Source organism: Schistocerca gregaria, chromosome 2 (assembly GCF_023897955.1).
Source record: "Schistocerca gregaria isolate iqSchGreg1 chromosome 2, iqSchGreg1.2, whole genome shotgun sequence".
Lineage (NCBI taxonomy): Eukaryota > Metazoa > Arthropoda > Insecta > Orthoptera > Acrididae > Schistocerca > Schistocerca gregaria.
The window spans coordinates 1,023,915,477-1,023,931,790 of record NC_064921.1 but is presented as its reverse complement, the minus strand read 5'-3'; positions in this window follow the sequence as shown (position 1 = coordinate 1,023,931,790).

The following is a 16,314-nucleotide window of genomic DNA, read 5'->3' as shown; positions in this document are numbered from 1 at the left end:
AGCGGGAGGGGGGAATGGAGAACTGGGGTATGAACAATTCAGTAATTAAGTTTTGACAGATTTTTATCTTTACTTTGATATACCAGGTGTCTATGTTAAGAATCATCAGGTCCTTTTTCCCTCATGTTTTGGCAGATATTTGCAGTTTCTCTGTTAATCCACTGAGAACAATGGGCAACAGCAGGACATGAAATATGTGAATAATGAATATTGAAACCAACTGCTGGATATAATTTATACAACATTTATTCAAAATGTGTTACAGGTTTTGACATGAAAAGGCAACATCTTCAAGCTCCAAGAGCAATCTGCTATCAACATGCAAACCACAATGACACAGACAATGGAGTCTTTAAATGGGAAAATCACAACTTTTGAAGCATGATATGCCAGCAGGTGCAGCAGGGCCAAAATCAACTGGATTCCACAACTTCCAATAACAAGCCCACCAATGGTCAGACAACCATTGAGATGATGTGAGCTGGCCATGACTTGGAGGTTGATGGCTGGACCCTCATGGTGATGGCAAGAACAAGTGGCAGCCTAGGGATGGCAGGAACAGGCAACAGCAATGCTTGATACATCCCAGCTTCAGGCAGCAGGATGCCAATAACAAGTGATGGCACAGCAAGCAAATTCAGCCTGCAGCAGTATGGCATCCATGGCTAGTAGGAAGCCAGTTCAGGCCAGAGACAGACCATGCATACCACATGCACATTTGCACATACTAAATATACTAACAGGATGCACTGTATGGCAATGACTGGTTCAAATGTTGGGAACACAACCCACTTATGTGACATCAGATTTGTACAGGACAGTGGGAGTGGGTCACATGTAGGCATCCTGCTCAGTAGTGTTCATTGAAACCATTAAATAGCAGATTGTAAAAAACAACACAGAAGGTTTATTCATGATAAAAGGGGTACAAATGAGGCACCTGGGAAAGCAACCAACTGCTTCAAAAAATTGCCAATATAACCAAAGTCCTGGGGATGCCATGGGTGAGTGAAAGAGGATGGTGTTAGCAGGTCAGAGGCTGGCGGGCAAGAGCACATTTAAGTGATCGTGCTCCATCCCCAGTTGCCTGTGTCCAGTACACCTTGTGATTCTCTCACACACACCCATTGGCTAGAGACTGTGATTGAAACCCACTTAAGGAGTCACCCAATCAGCAGTCCTTACCCTGTGAACAACAACTACATGTGCCAGATCCATGTGTGGGTTAACAATGGTCTACACAGTGTCTCAACTCAAAGCAAAGGAATCAAATTTTCTGTCCCTGCCCTTTCTAAGCAGATAGCACCAATACAATGACTAGAATAGTCTTTTCCAATTTTTAAGATCTTACATTTGCTTGTGACTTTCCTAACCAAAAGCAACTTAATAAATTTAGAGAAAACATCTACAATGAGAAAAATGTAACAGTAGCCAACTTTTCTTTTTTGCAGGGGTCCATAAAAATTGACAGCAATTAAATCCAAAGGTTTTATGGAATAATGTTTTGCATTTCACCTTGTCATGTCCTATTACTTACCTTTACTCCCTGACATTTATTGGAAGTTGGCACCTCTTTCCTTACCTTTTTAGTCATATTATAAACATAGATATTTTCCTGTAATTTTTGCATCTGTTTGTGTATACCGCAATGACCATAGCTCTCATGTATGTATTTAATTAACATTTCTTCTTCTTCCTCTGTCCAACATAATTTCCAGTTACCAAATTCTACATCTGTTCTTACCCTTAAATGTGTTGTTATTCTTGTCCAGTTTCTCACACTTTTTTAACCTAAAGAGCTTTCACTAGTCTCCAGTTTGGATCATGGTTCTGACTTCTCCTGATTTTGTTGCACATGCTCCTAACAATTTCTTCATCATGTACACCTTTCATATACCTCATTTTGAATTCTTTTTCTTTGGCTTGGTCAAAAGCTTCATTGATTTTCTCCTAATGGCAACAAAATTGTCACATCTTTCAATGTTAATGACCCACATGAGATTGTTGTAAGTACATTTGCTACCTAGTGAGCCGACTGTGGTTAAGTCTGCCCTCCTTAATGTTTTGTGATCTGACTATACTTTTACCTTGCATCCATGCAGATAAGTTCCAAACTTTGTGAATGCCCAATGTATTACTGACAATATTTTTCAGTGACTGTGTAAGATTTTTCATGTTTTAGAAACATCCTGCTTGCATGTGAAATTGTACAGTGTACAATTCCTCCATCAACTTCCTTTTCCTGAAATAATTCTGAAGCTGTTCCAAAATTACTACTGTCAGTGTGTAAACAAAATGATAAGCTAAAATTAGGTTTTGTAACAAGTTCTTGTTATTTCTTTCTTTCTTAGTTTTCTCAAATGCATGTTGACATTCTTTATGCATTCCTAAACAGTGTTCTTTTTAAGCAAATTGCAAAGTGGATTTAAACTTTGTTGATTTATGAATTTTCTGTAAACACCACATAAGCCACAAAAAGACTTCAATTTTTTCTGTTGTGTGGGTCTGGAAACCCAGAAATAGTGTTAGTTTCCTTGGGATCTGCCAAAATTAATGATTTCTTTCTTTCAGTGTCATATCACCTCTAAGTTTTTCACATACCTATCTCAGAAGTTCAATATTTTCCCCCCAATTTTGGCTGTTTTCCCAAATATCATCTACATTAACCGTTAATTTGTATATATATGTTCCTGCACACAAGTTCCCCTCTCCTATTCATCTGTAGCAGAATGCATTAGAATATTCTATTCCAGGGCTTCCCAACCTGTGGTCCGCAGACCCCTTCACTATTTTATTTTTTTTCGTGTGAAAAACATGTGTACATTTACTTCATGTCGTATCCCCAAGCAGCCTTTGCGGTTCCTAAGGTGAACGTATACACAGTTTAGTGCTGGAGAATGCGGCTTCTCTGATTGACTGTTTAGCAACAATACGGGGGTCATTTGTGCGCTGGCTCATGGCGCTAGATGCGCTGAAACCTTTTACGCATGCGCGGAGCGAGCTTTGTCGACCAATCACAGTGCTCACTAGCACGTATGCGGCCCCAGGCATCATTAAATGTTAAACTTTTCTTGTCAGTGCACTACCTGTTTCGTAAGTCAATTTTTGACCAGTTTTTTACTTCTGACATTGATCGGTGACTGAAGTCAGGATCATTGAAGAAGGCTGCAGTTTCTCCATCGACTTCACAACAAGAGAAGTTTCCAGTTGAAATGAATGAGGAGGGAGGATGACCAAAGGAAGACTTTATATACATTTGAACATTTTTCCTTGGATTTCACGAAAAACCGCACACACACACACACACACACACACACACACACACACACACACACACACACACACATGACTGTTACGAAATATGCATGCTCCTTACACAGCAGTAGCCAAATAGTGGAAGTGAACAGTTTGGATGGGACGTTGATTGCTCTTGAAGGAAGAAAGCTCCATCGTGTGAAATTTCAATTACCAAGAAGTAATTTTAATCAGGCTATAGTGTGTTGAACAAAGGGAGTAAATCCACTAGTAAGTGTATGGATATAGTGGGAATTCCAATTGGATTGTTAATTTCAAGTTGTTTTCGTTCATCTCTAAACCAAAGACTATTGATGCTTCGGGGGGGGGGGGGGGGGGGGGGGGGGCGACATTGGTACATGGCACCTGCATTAAGAAGCTTTCAGTTCCCATGGGTTTCGCTCTGAAATTTGAAGTTACTGTGCTCTTGACTGAAGAAGGGGTCCACCAGCTGAAAAGGTTGGGAAGCCCTGTTCTATTCTATTCTATTCTAATGCATTCTGCTAGAGATGAGTTCAAACTAAATGGTACTACAAAATACTGGAACATCTTCCACCATAAAGAAAAGCAGTATGGGTTACTTTCACGGCTCCGGTGCTAATTGAACCTGACGAAAACCTGATGTTAAATCTGAACTTGACAGGTCAGATTTTTCTGAATGATTTGTTTCTCTGTACAAAAATGTGTGGGAGTGACAAGTCGATAGTCGACAAGGCACTGAGAGATTCTCTTTGCGAGCGGGGTTCTTTGGAGGACCCAAGCAGTGTTCGTTTCCTGCGTTAACTGATGTATCTATTGTGTTTGTGCGGTACAATAAAGGTGGTCGTTCACAGTATAAATTCCACAAAAGTGTTTTCTTTTGTGTAGTGAAATTATTCCTACATAAGTGGTGACCCTGCAACTAAGCAGTGTGACAGTAGCAAGTTTCTCTAGATATTTTCTGCGACGTCTCGTATCGACATGTCGTCTGCACAGAATATCTTTCGCAACGTCGACGGCATCATCCAAGAAGGAGCTCGACATGATGCAGCAAAACCCTTAGTTCACAGTGCCACTGACGCCTACATCTCAAACCAACTTCGCTCACAACGTTACGTTCCCAACTGCGCCACGTGTGCCGGCGGGTCCTGCGCCACTGCCGCAGGATATTGCCTTGCACAACAAACCCGCAGGACACGCCGATATTAGACCAAAAGTGCTCCCGTTTTCATCATCCATGTCGGTACCGCTCCCACAAGTTTTGCACTTTCCGTTCGCCAGTGATCGTGGCCCACCCACGTCGCGGTTACAAATTCGGCCCTCACCTTTCATTCCCGAGCGTCCAGAAATTTGGTTTGCTATTATGGAGAACATTTACGTGCAGCAACAAATAGTCGACGATTTTGAACAGTTCACGCTAGTGATGTGCAACTTGGACCAACGTGCGTCATCAGTGGTACCGCATATAATTATGCGACCCCCAGCACAACAAGCCTACGCCATTCTCAAGACGGCTTTAATTTCTCGTTGTACAAAACTTGTGGACCAGCGGATAACACAGCTCCTGTACCACGAGAAATGCCTTCAGATTTTAACCGGCATTTACATGCTATGGTGGACCCTTCCGTGTTCTTGGACACATTACTTTTGCACATAAGGCAAGAGCAGTTACCTCCGCAGGTGGGCTTAACTTTAATTGCTTACGAGAGCTGGCCATTAAGCGAGTTGCTGCATGTGGCCGATAGAGCGCACTCCTTGTTCGACTCGCATGCCACAGTGGCCGCCGCCACAACCACCTCGGCCAACAACACCAGCCGAGTACGGCCGGAGCCAGTCGATGCAGTGCCTCCAGCTTGTGATGCCACGACTGCACGACGAATGCCGGATGTGACCAAAGATTTCTGATCTCTCAGCAGGAGTTCTCTTGTGGTTATTCCACACACTTGTACTGCAAATTTGTATATTGATTTGGTGATTAAAGCTTTTGTGCTGCCATTCATGAACAGCATTCCAGGGGGTGTTTTTTCCAACACAATAACACTCACCCACATACTGCTGCTGTGACCCAACATGCTCTACAGAGTGTCAACATACTGCCTTGGCCTACTTGATAGCCAGATCTGTCTCTAATTGAGCACTTATAGGACATCATCGAACGGCATCTCCAGCATCATCCACAACTTCATTAACAGTCCCCGTATTGACTGACAAGTGCAATAGGCATGGAACTCCATCCCACATATTGACATCTGGCACCTGTACAACACAATGCACATTTGTGTGCTGCATTCAAAATTCTGGCAGTTGCACCGGTTATTAATATACCAGTATTTCACATTTGCAATGGCTTACATTCACCAGTGATCTTGCAGTGTTAATCATTTAAATATGATATCTAGACAAATGTATTCCCAAAACTAATTATTTTTTGGTGTAGCAGTTTTTTTTCCCATCAGTGTATTTATGTTGAAGAATCAAATATTCAGGATCAGAAAATTCTTTATGGTGGGTCTAAGAAAGTGTCAACTCAGTGCAGCATTTATTATGTCTTTAGTGTGACTATTTGAAACTTAAGCCAAACTATCAATGCAAACACTAACCTCCTTTGTAGATATGCATACATGAGCCCTTAAGTTCTTCAAAGCTGACAGCAAGTGCAGTTAAATGTCATCCAAACTGAAGTAGTCTGTTTCAAGAATCCAGATCAGTGTTCTCCTCCACACCATTACAATTTTTCCATATAAAAGAAAAAGCCCCATCACAAGCCAAAGGGAAAAAAAAAAAAAAAAAAAAAAACACTGTGGCAGATCTATCTCATTATTTGTGAAACATACTTTCATAGATATAATTAAGCAATTACCTGACACAATTCTAATGGATGGTCCTTTTAACATAATTTTTTGTCTTAGAAGCTTGAGAGTGTTATTAGTAGCTGTCATCTGAAAAGAGGCAAAGCTATGAATTTCAGCTCAGCCAAAGGATGATTTTCGACAAAACACCATTTGATTTCTTCTCTAGCCCATGCAGACACTTCTGAGATGGTACTTAAAATTTATCCATATGATAAAAATCCAAACAATGGAAAGTCCATGATGTAACGATATTATGATAAGGGAAGTTGCTACTCACCATATAGCGGAGATGCTGAGTCGCAGATAGGCAGAACAAAAAGTCTCTCACATTAAGGGCATTAAGGCCTTCATCAACAATAGACATACATTCACACACACACTTACTCACACAAATGGAACTCATACACACGAGTGCAGTCTCAGGCAACTGAAACCACACTGTGACGTGACAGCAGCACCAGTGCATGATGGGGGAGTGGTGACTGGGTGGGGGTAAGGAGGAGGCTGGGGCGGGTACAGGGAGGCATAGTATGGTGGGGTTGGCAGACAGTGAAGTGCTGAAGGTTAGACAGAGGGCAGTGGAGAGGTGGGGAAGAAGGTGAGGCAAGTAGTGGAAAAGGAGAAAAATAAAAAGACTGGGCGAAGTGGTGGAATGATGGCTGTGTAGTGCTGCAATGGGGACAGGGAAGCAGCTGGATAGGTGAGGACAGTGACTAACGAAGGTTGAGGCCAGAAAGCTGATGTTGGTGGGAAGGATTCATATGGCACAGGCTGTGAAGCAGTCATTGAAATGAGGGATATCTGTTTGGCAGCGTGTTCAGCAACAGGGTGGTCCACTTGGTTCTTGGCCACAGTTTGGCGGTGGCTATTCATGTGGAAAGACAGCTTGTTGGTCATCATGCCTACATAGAATGCAGCACAGTGGTTGCAGCTTAGCTTGTAGACCACATGACTGGTTTCACAGGTATCCCTGCCTTTGATGAGATAGGTGATGTTAGTGGCTGGACTACATATACCCCACCCTCCAAAACTCCCTCCCACCACCACACAGAATCAAGAACCTAAACACACCCATAGTAGTATATATATTTTTTATTAGTTATTCTTCACTTTGATTCTTATGACTTCGCCAATTGTAGTGAGTTTTTGCCTTTCGCTATCGTTGACTTCCTCAGAATTTATCTTGCTTCCTCCTTTTGCATCCGTTTCATCCTTTTCGTGAAGTTTCACACATATTTGGGTGTATTTTTGTGAAATTTTTCGGACATAATTCTACATTACTTACGTAATTTTTGGCATTTTTGTTCTACCATCGATCCATGCTCCTTCCATGTGCGTCAATACAGAACAGTTTCCTTATCCCTAGCCAGATCCCAGTCCCATATAGTGTTCCTGCGTTGTTGCTTGGCTCGTGGAATCCTCCCCAATTGCCTTATCATCAAATTACCCACCTCTGGCTGCCACCCATCCTTCCACAATGACCTTCACCTGTTCAGATTCTGCCAATCCTTAGCCCTTACAAACATAGTCCTGCAAAACCATATCAACCAAGCCCAAACCTCCTCGCAGTACCTTCTCTCCATCTGGAAAATTCTCCTGCTATGCAACCGCAAATTCCTGGAACCCATAACACACATTGGAACTCTTGCCCTGCAGGAACTTGAGCAACGTGCACAATGCCACCTCAAAAAGCTCTCCATCCTGCTCATTTCCTACTTCTGCATTGGAGTACCACTGTCTACTACATCTACAAGAACCTCGAAACCTCCACCACGTCCCCTCAGAGCAGACAAACCCTGTCTCACAGACCTACTACACTTATCCAAAACTCCCTCCTGCCACTACACAGAATCCAGAACCTAAACACACCTGTTACCCAGTCATGAACCTTTCCTCCAGAAGCCCCAGCCCCACTGAAATAACAGTCCTTTTCCAGGGCCTCACTTTTTGACCCACTCACAAATTCAATCATGCAGGATTTTTCACATACCACCTCTCCTTCTCTCAGTCCCCACAGTGGAAACATGCTTTCGCCACCAACCCTACCATTCAGACTGATCCAAAGGCCAATATTGAACTTGCCTAACACAGTTCACACCTCCATCCAACTGTGATCCACCCCCACAGCCCCTAAACACCCCCCGTTAACTTTCCAGAACTTCTTAACCTCAAACCTTGCCTCACCCCCATTCCCAAAATTCCTCAAGATGCAAACTGACCTTACATCCGCAGAAAGAACTGCAGTCCACCATCTAAAAACAGATCCTGACCTTAGAATCCTACCTGCAAACAAAGGCTCCACTAATGTTGTTTTGAACCACAAGGATTTACTGGCAGAAGGACTCCGCCAGCTGTCAGATACTTCCACGTGCAAATCTTATGACAGTGACCCCATTCCAGTAATCCAGCAGGATCTCCTGTCACTACTCAAATCCTTAGGCCCATCCCAGAACCTATCCTCAGAGTCCATCTCTCTACTATCCCTACCACTCCCCACACTCCTACCTTCTACATGCTTCCTAAGACCCAAAACCTAACCACCCAGGACGCCCCGTTGTGGTCAGTTACTGTGCCCCGACTGAGAGAATCTCTGCTCTCAAAGACCAACACCTTCAACTTGTTACTCTGAACATACCCTCCTATATAAAAGATACTAACGATTTCCTCCACTGACTCTCCACAGTTCCTGTCCCTTTACCACACGGTGCCTTAATCATCACTATTGATGCCACCTCCCTGTACACTAATATTCTTAATGCCCACTGCCTTATCGCTATTGAACACTACCTTTCCCAACGCCCAATGGATTCCAAACCAACAACCTCCTTCCTAGTCCCCATGACCAACTATATCCTCACCCACAATTACTTTTCCTTTGAAGGCATTACCTACAAGTCCGGGGTAAGGCTATGGGCACTCACATGGCACCATCATATGCCAACCTATTCATGGGCCAGCTAGAGGAATCCTTCCTAAAAACCCAGAATCCTAAACTCCTCACCTGGTTCAGATTCATTGATGTCATCTTTGCTATCTGGATCGAAGGTGAGGACACCCTACCCACATTTCTCCAGAGCCTCAACAACTTCTCCCCCATTTGTGTCACCTAGTCCTACTCAATCCAACAAGCCACCTTCCTAGATGTTGACCTCCACTTCAAAGAAGGCTACATAAGTACCTCCGTCCATATCAAGCCTACTAACCACCAGCAATACCTCCACTTCAACAGCTGCCACCCATTCCATATTAAGAAGTCTCTTCCATACATCGCAGCTACCTGTGGTTGTTGCACCTGCAGTGACAAGCAGTCCAAGGGTCTCATTGAAGTCTTCATTGACCGTAATTATCCTCCCGACCTCGCACAAAAACAAATCTCCCGTGCCTTATCTTTCCAGTCTCCCAACACCTCTCTAAGTCCCACTATCCAGCCATAGAGGCATATTCCCCTCATAACTCAGTACCACCCAGGACTGGAGCAACTGAATTACACTCTCCACCAGGGGTTCAATTACCTCTCGTTGTGCCCTGAAAAGAGAAATGTCCTGCCCACTATCCTTCCCATCACTCCCACCATGGTATTCCGCCGTCCACTGAACCTACACAATATACTCATCCATCCTTACACAGTACCTGCTTCCAATCCCTTACCTCATGCCTCACACCTCTGTAATAGACCTAGATGCAAGACCTGTCCCATAACCCTCCCACCACCACCTACTCAGTCCAGTCACTAACTCCACCTATCCCATCAAAGGCAGGGCTACCTGTGAAACCAGTCATGTGGTCTACAAGCTAAGGTCCTTTGTTTACATTTTAGTCAGTACTTAAATCAGTTTATACGATTTCTGTTTTTACCATGAGTGAGAAGTGTGTGACATGCTGTAGGATCGTTAGTTCCGGGGTATGGTGTGATGGGTGCAATAGTTTCTTTCATTGGGGCGAATGTAGTGGCATGGGAAATGGTGACATAAATGAGGCTCACCAGTGGTATTGTAGGATCTGCAGTAGAGATAGAAAAATACTGGAACAGCAAGGGAAAATTGCAGCTCTTCAAGCTGACTCAGACAAGGCAAGGGAGGATCTGGAGAGGTTAAAGAGGGAGAAGGGTGAACAGAGGTGGGAAGTGGCAACAGGTAATAGGGTGAAGAGGCAAAGGAGAGCATCAGACAGCTTTATCATAAATCTTGAAAATAGATTTGACCTGTTGCCTCAGTCAGAATCGAATGAGCCTCAGCATCAGACAGCTTTATCATAAATCTTGAAAATAGATTTGACCTGTTGCCTCAGTCAGAATCGAATGAGCCTCATGTAGCTGAAGCAGTAGAAAGGGCACAACAAGCTTTCAAGGACTTGAAAAAGATAGGGAAATTTGTAAAGAGAAAGAAAGTTCTGTTGTTAGGTAGTTCCCATGGTAGATGTGTTGGCCAACAACTGCAGGAAAATCTAGGTCCAGAGTACCAGGTCACAAACTTTTTCAATCCTGGTGCAGATCTTGGTCAGGTAACAGAGGGTGTAGGTTCTTTATGCAAGGATTTCACAAAGGAGGATACCATGGTTACAGTGGGTGGTCTGGCAAGAGACTCTGAATATTCCATAGAGAGTGACCTGGTGAAGATAGCATCAGCAACAAAGCATACGAGTGTGGGATTTGTGTCTGTGTTGAGACGCCATGATCAGCCTCATTTGAACTCTTCCGTCGGGCGGGTGGACTTGTAGTTGGAGTGGCTGCCTAGGACTGGTCCCATATTGGTTTGATTCCTGTGGATGCTATCGATAGGTGCGACTACACTAGGCATGGCCTTCACCTCAATAGGAAAGGGAAGAGAAAACTGGCTGGGTTGATTGCAGAAAACTTAAGGGAAGACACTGTCACAAGTGGTAAAATACCAGTGGCCACAGGAGTCAGAGGGATGCGTTTTTTAGGATAGGGAAGGGGGAAAGAATATGAGTTTTAAGAGAGACTGGCAGACACACTCAGTTTGAGGAAACAGATGGACAGGAGTCAGATTTTAATGTACAGCCTCCATTTAAACAATGTTTAACAGAAAGTAATTAGAAACTGCCAGTTCATCCTCGCCAAAGCAGTTATAATCCCATTAGTATGCAGTATCACTTATCTTCATTACACCAGAACATTCTGGGACTCAGAAATAAAGTTGATGAACTACTCTTTTGTATTGATGAAATGAATTCATCTAACCAAATTGACATAATCTGCCTCTCTGAACATCAAGTGACCACTGGTATAGATATCTTAGACATTTCAGGATTTAAGCTAGTTTCCTACTTCTGCAGAGTAGATATGGATGGAGGAAGAGTTGCCACATTTATTAAAAACTGCCATAAATTCAAGAACATTGACATTAATAAATTCTGTTTAGAGCAACATCTTGAAGCATGTGCAACAGAAGTAGAGTTCCATAACAGATCCTATATAAAGTAACTATTTACCAAGCACCTGCAGGAAATTATAATCTATTCAAAAATCATCTAGAAGCTCTTTTGGGTTATTTAACAGGAAGAAACAAATAAATTTTGATTGCTGGTGACTTTAATACAGATTTTCTAATGCAATCTTCCAGTAAACATTTACTGCAGTTAGTAATGTTGTCTTTCAATCTAACTCACACTGTAAACTTTAAAACTAGGATCACTAAATCCTCAAGGACAGCCATTGATAACATTTTTATAGACAAATCAAAGGAACAAAATCATATCATAAAAACTGTAATAAATTGACCTTGTTTTAGATGTAAATTCTAGGCAGATTATCAAGACTGCTAAATCCGAATACAGGAGAATAGTCAATCAACCAAAATTGAATGTTTTAGGAAACAGCTCAAAGATATGAACTGGAAAGTTGTTTATAGTGCATATGGCATGAAGGAAAAATATAACACATTCATGAACAATGTCAGTACCATGTTCGAAAACTGTTTTCCTCTAAAAGTTACTCAAATTAAACTGAAGTCTATAATAAAACCAAGGAATAAAGATTTCCTGTAAGACAAAAAGGAATATGTGTCTGTCAACCAAGAATAGCTCCAATGCTGATGATTTAGCTAAATACAAGGAATACTGTAAAATATTTAAAAAAGTAATTCAGACATCTAAACAAATACACTATGAGAAAAAGACAGCAATGTCAGGGAACAAAATAAAAACAATATGGGATATAGTGAAAGAAGAGACTGCTAGAACCAGAAAGGAACAGGAGCAAATAGCATTAAGGGTAGATGACACATTAGTAACTGAGGGGCATAGTGTGGCAAATCAATTTAACAAGTACTTTATATCTGTTACTGATAGAATGGGATTGTCAGGATCAGTAAATAATGCCCTTGAATATCTGAAACTAGCCTTTACAAATAGCTTCAGGTACATGAATATGTCACTCACTTCACCAAAAGAAATAAGTTCCATAATAAAATCTTTGAAAACAAAGCATTCTAGTGGTTACGAAGAAACATCAACAAAGTTAATTAAGGCACATTCTTGTGAGTTTAGTAAAATTCAAGTTACTTGTGTAACCAGTCAATTATAACTGGGACATTTCCTGACTGGCTAAAATATGCAGATATTAAGCCTCTATTCAAGAAAGGGGATAAAGAGATACCATAAAACTACAGACCGATTTCACTTTTGCCAGCATTCTCAAAAATTTTAGAAAAAGTAATGTACAGGCAGCTTCTTAACCATCTGACCACAAATAACATATTATCAAGAACACAGTTTGGATTTCTGAAGGATTCTGATATCGAGAAGGCTATTTACACCTACAGTGAAAATGTACCTAATTCATTAAATAACAAATAACAAGCAGCAGGTATTTTCTGTGATTTGTAAAAGGCATTTGATTGTGTGAACCACATCATTATTTTAAATAAATTAGAACTCTATGGTGTCACGTGCAGTGCTGCAAAATGGTTCAAGTCATACCTCGCTAACAGGAAACAAAGGGTGTCAGTGCAGGGGACTAGTGAATTAAGTCATCAGTCATCATCAGAATGGGAAGAAATTACATGTGTTGTCCCACAAGGATCCACCTTAGGGCCATTGCTTTTTCTTGTGTACATTAACTATCTCTCATCAGTTGCACTGCCAGAAGCAGAGTTCGTTTTCTTCTCTGACACAAGTATTGCAATAAATAGTATGTCAAGTGTAGCTCTAGAAAGATCTGCTAATAATATTTTTATGGATATTAATAAATGGTTTAAAGCCAACTCTCTGACATTAAACTTCGAGAAGACTCACTATATGCAATTCAGAACCTGTAAGAGGTTTCCACCCAGCATATGCATAAAGTATGAAGAAGAGCAGATAGAAGAGGTTGACAGTCTTAAATTCCTGGGATTACAACTTGGGAGGAGCACACCACGGAACTGCAGAAACGCCTTAACAAATCTGTATTTGCAATTCGAGTGTTAGCAGACATAGGTGACATAAAAATGAAAAGGCTTGCATACTTTGCCTACTTTCATTCCATAATGTCATGTGGTATAATATTTTGGGGTAACTCTTCAAATAAAATGAAAGTTTTCAGAGTCCAAAAGCGTGTAATATGTATTATTTGTGGAGTAAATTCACGGACATCCTGTAGACACCTCTTCAAAGAACTGGGTATACTAGATACTGCCTCTCAGTATATTTAATCCTTAATGAAATTTGTCCTAAATAATATATCTCTTTTTCCAACAAACAGCTCAGTTCATACATACAATACCAGGAACAAAAATGATCTGCACAAGGACTTAAAAGCACTTACTTTAGTTCAAAAAGGGGTCCACTACTCAGGAACATTCATCTTCAATAATCTGCCATCAAACATAAAAAATTTAGTTACAAATAAAGATCAGTTTAAAAGGAGCCTTAAAGACTTACTAGTAGCAAACTCATCCTACTCCATTGACAAATTTTTAATAGAAACAAATGATGTATTGTACTATTAGTATTGTTATTTCAGCTTATAAAAATGATGTATTGTGTATACTCATACTATTAGTATTGTTATTTGAGCTTAAAAAAAATTATATGTTTCACATCCACGAGGATCTCCTCAGCACGGATCTATGGAACGAAAGACTGATCTAATCTCATCTAGCTCCAACCACTGTGCTGCATTCTATGTAGGCATGACGACCAACAAGCTGACTTCCACGTGAACGGCCACCACCAAACTGTGGCCAAGAAACAAATGGACCACCCTGTTGCTGAACACACTGCCAAACAGATATCCCTCATTTCAATGACTGCTTCACAGCCTGTGCCATATGAATCCTTCCCACCAACATCAGCTTTCTGGCCTCAAGCTTCGTTAGTCACTGTCCTCACCTCTCCAGCTGCTTCCCTGTCCCCATTGCAACACTACACAGCCATCATTCCACCACTTCGCCCAGTCTTTTTATTTTTCTCCTTTTCCACTACTTGCCTCACCTCCTTCCCCATCTCTCCACTGCGCTCTGTCTAACCTACAGCACTTCACTGTCTGTCGACCCCACCATACTATGCCCCTCTGTACCCGCCCCAGCCTCCTCCTTACCCCCACCCAGTCACCACTCCCATCATACACTCGTGCTGCTGCTCACAGTGTGGTTTCAGATGCCTGAGACTGCACTCGTGTGTGAGAGTTGCGTTTGTGTGAGTAAGTGTGTGTATGTATGTGCGTCTATTGTTGACAAAGCCCTTAATGTGAGAGTCTTTTTGTTCTGCCTATCTGTGACTGAGCATCACTGCTATATGGTGAGTAACAACTTTCCTTCTCATACTAATGTTATAAAAATTCAATCTAGATTCAAATTAAAGAGAGGTTGTGACCATTTCCATTAAATCTTTAGAAAACATGGATGTAGTTTATAATACCAGACCTCAAACATATGTTTAGTTTCAGCAGGACATGGCAGCAGTCTTACATATATGCCAAGTATCAGAGTAGAGGAAGAAAAAGGGCATGCCTCTTTCATAACTGGAGTATAGGGCTAACTCAGGACCAAAAGCAACATAATACCAAAACTTAGTGGCTCAATCTAGTGGTTCAGTCCCCATAACCTATGAATCAAATTTCTTGTTCTGGTCTACTACTGGTGTACCAAAATAAACTGATTGATGTTCAGCTTGTCTGGACAATGAGTATGATCATGGGATAGATCAAATCTATGTCATCTCAGTGATCCTCCATGCTATCGAGAATTAACGCACTAGATGACTGAAGAACAGATGCCCTCATGTGTGGAAAGCTGGATCTTTCAGCCCATCAAGCCCGACTACCACTCAGATGAGACACACTCAAATCTGGAAAACCACTTGTCAGGTAAACAGAAACTCTCACCAGGAACAGATGTACCTCATGAAAACAATGGGGCTCCAAGTTGGATATGTTTGTTAAATGTCATGTACAGGAGGAACTCCTCTATCACAGTCAGAATTACTGTGCAATGACTAAGACAGAACAGAACCTAAACTTCACACATAAAGGCACAGAGTCTCTTCATAACAAGGGCTTTGTTAAGACACCTTGGTGCACCCCAACAAACGATCAATCCTATTGTGAAAGAGTAATCTGTGAGTGTAACAAGAGGAACTGAATGACCTTTTGGAAGTTACGCCAGACATTCTGACCTGGAATTTTGTCAGTTAGATAACAAGTTATAAGTATTTGAAAAGTTTGTTTACTACTCTTTTTTGTTTGTATGCTATGTACCAGTCTTTTACAATTTTTTGTTTCTTTTTTGAAATGTGTCATATCTAAAATTCTTTTTTTACTGTAATATTCTTATTGCCATTTTTTCAAGAATGCCATATAACAAATAAACACACAAGAGAAGGTACACACTATAGCTATCAAATTCAAATGAAGTCCTCGTTGTGAATTCATAAATAAGATAAAACAAACCATATAATGGAGATACTGAGTTGTGATAGGCTCAATAAAAGGACTGTCACAAATAAATTTTTGGCCAACAAGACCATTGTCTAAAATACATGACACACACACACACACACACACACACACACACACACACACAAATGCAACTCACACACAAATGCAACTCACACACATGACTGCAGTCTCTGAAGCTGAAGCTGCTGGATACTGTACACATCTGTGTATGAGTTGTGAGTTGCATTAGTGAATGTATATGTCTGTCTGTCACGTATTTTAAACAAAGGCCTTGTTGGCCAAAAGCTTATT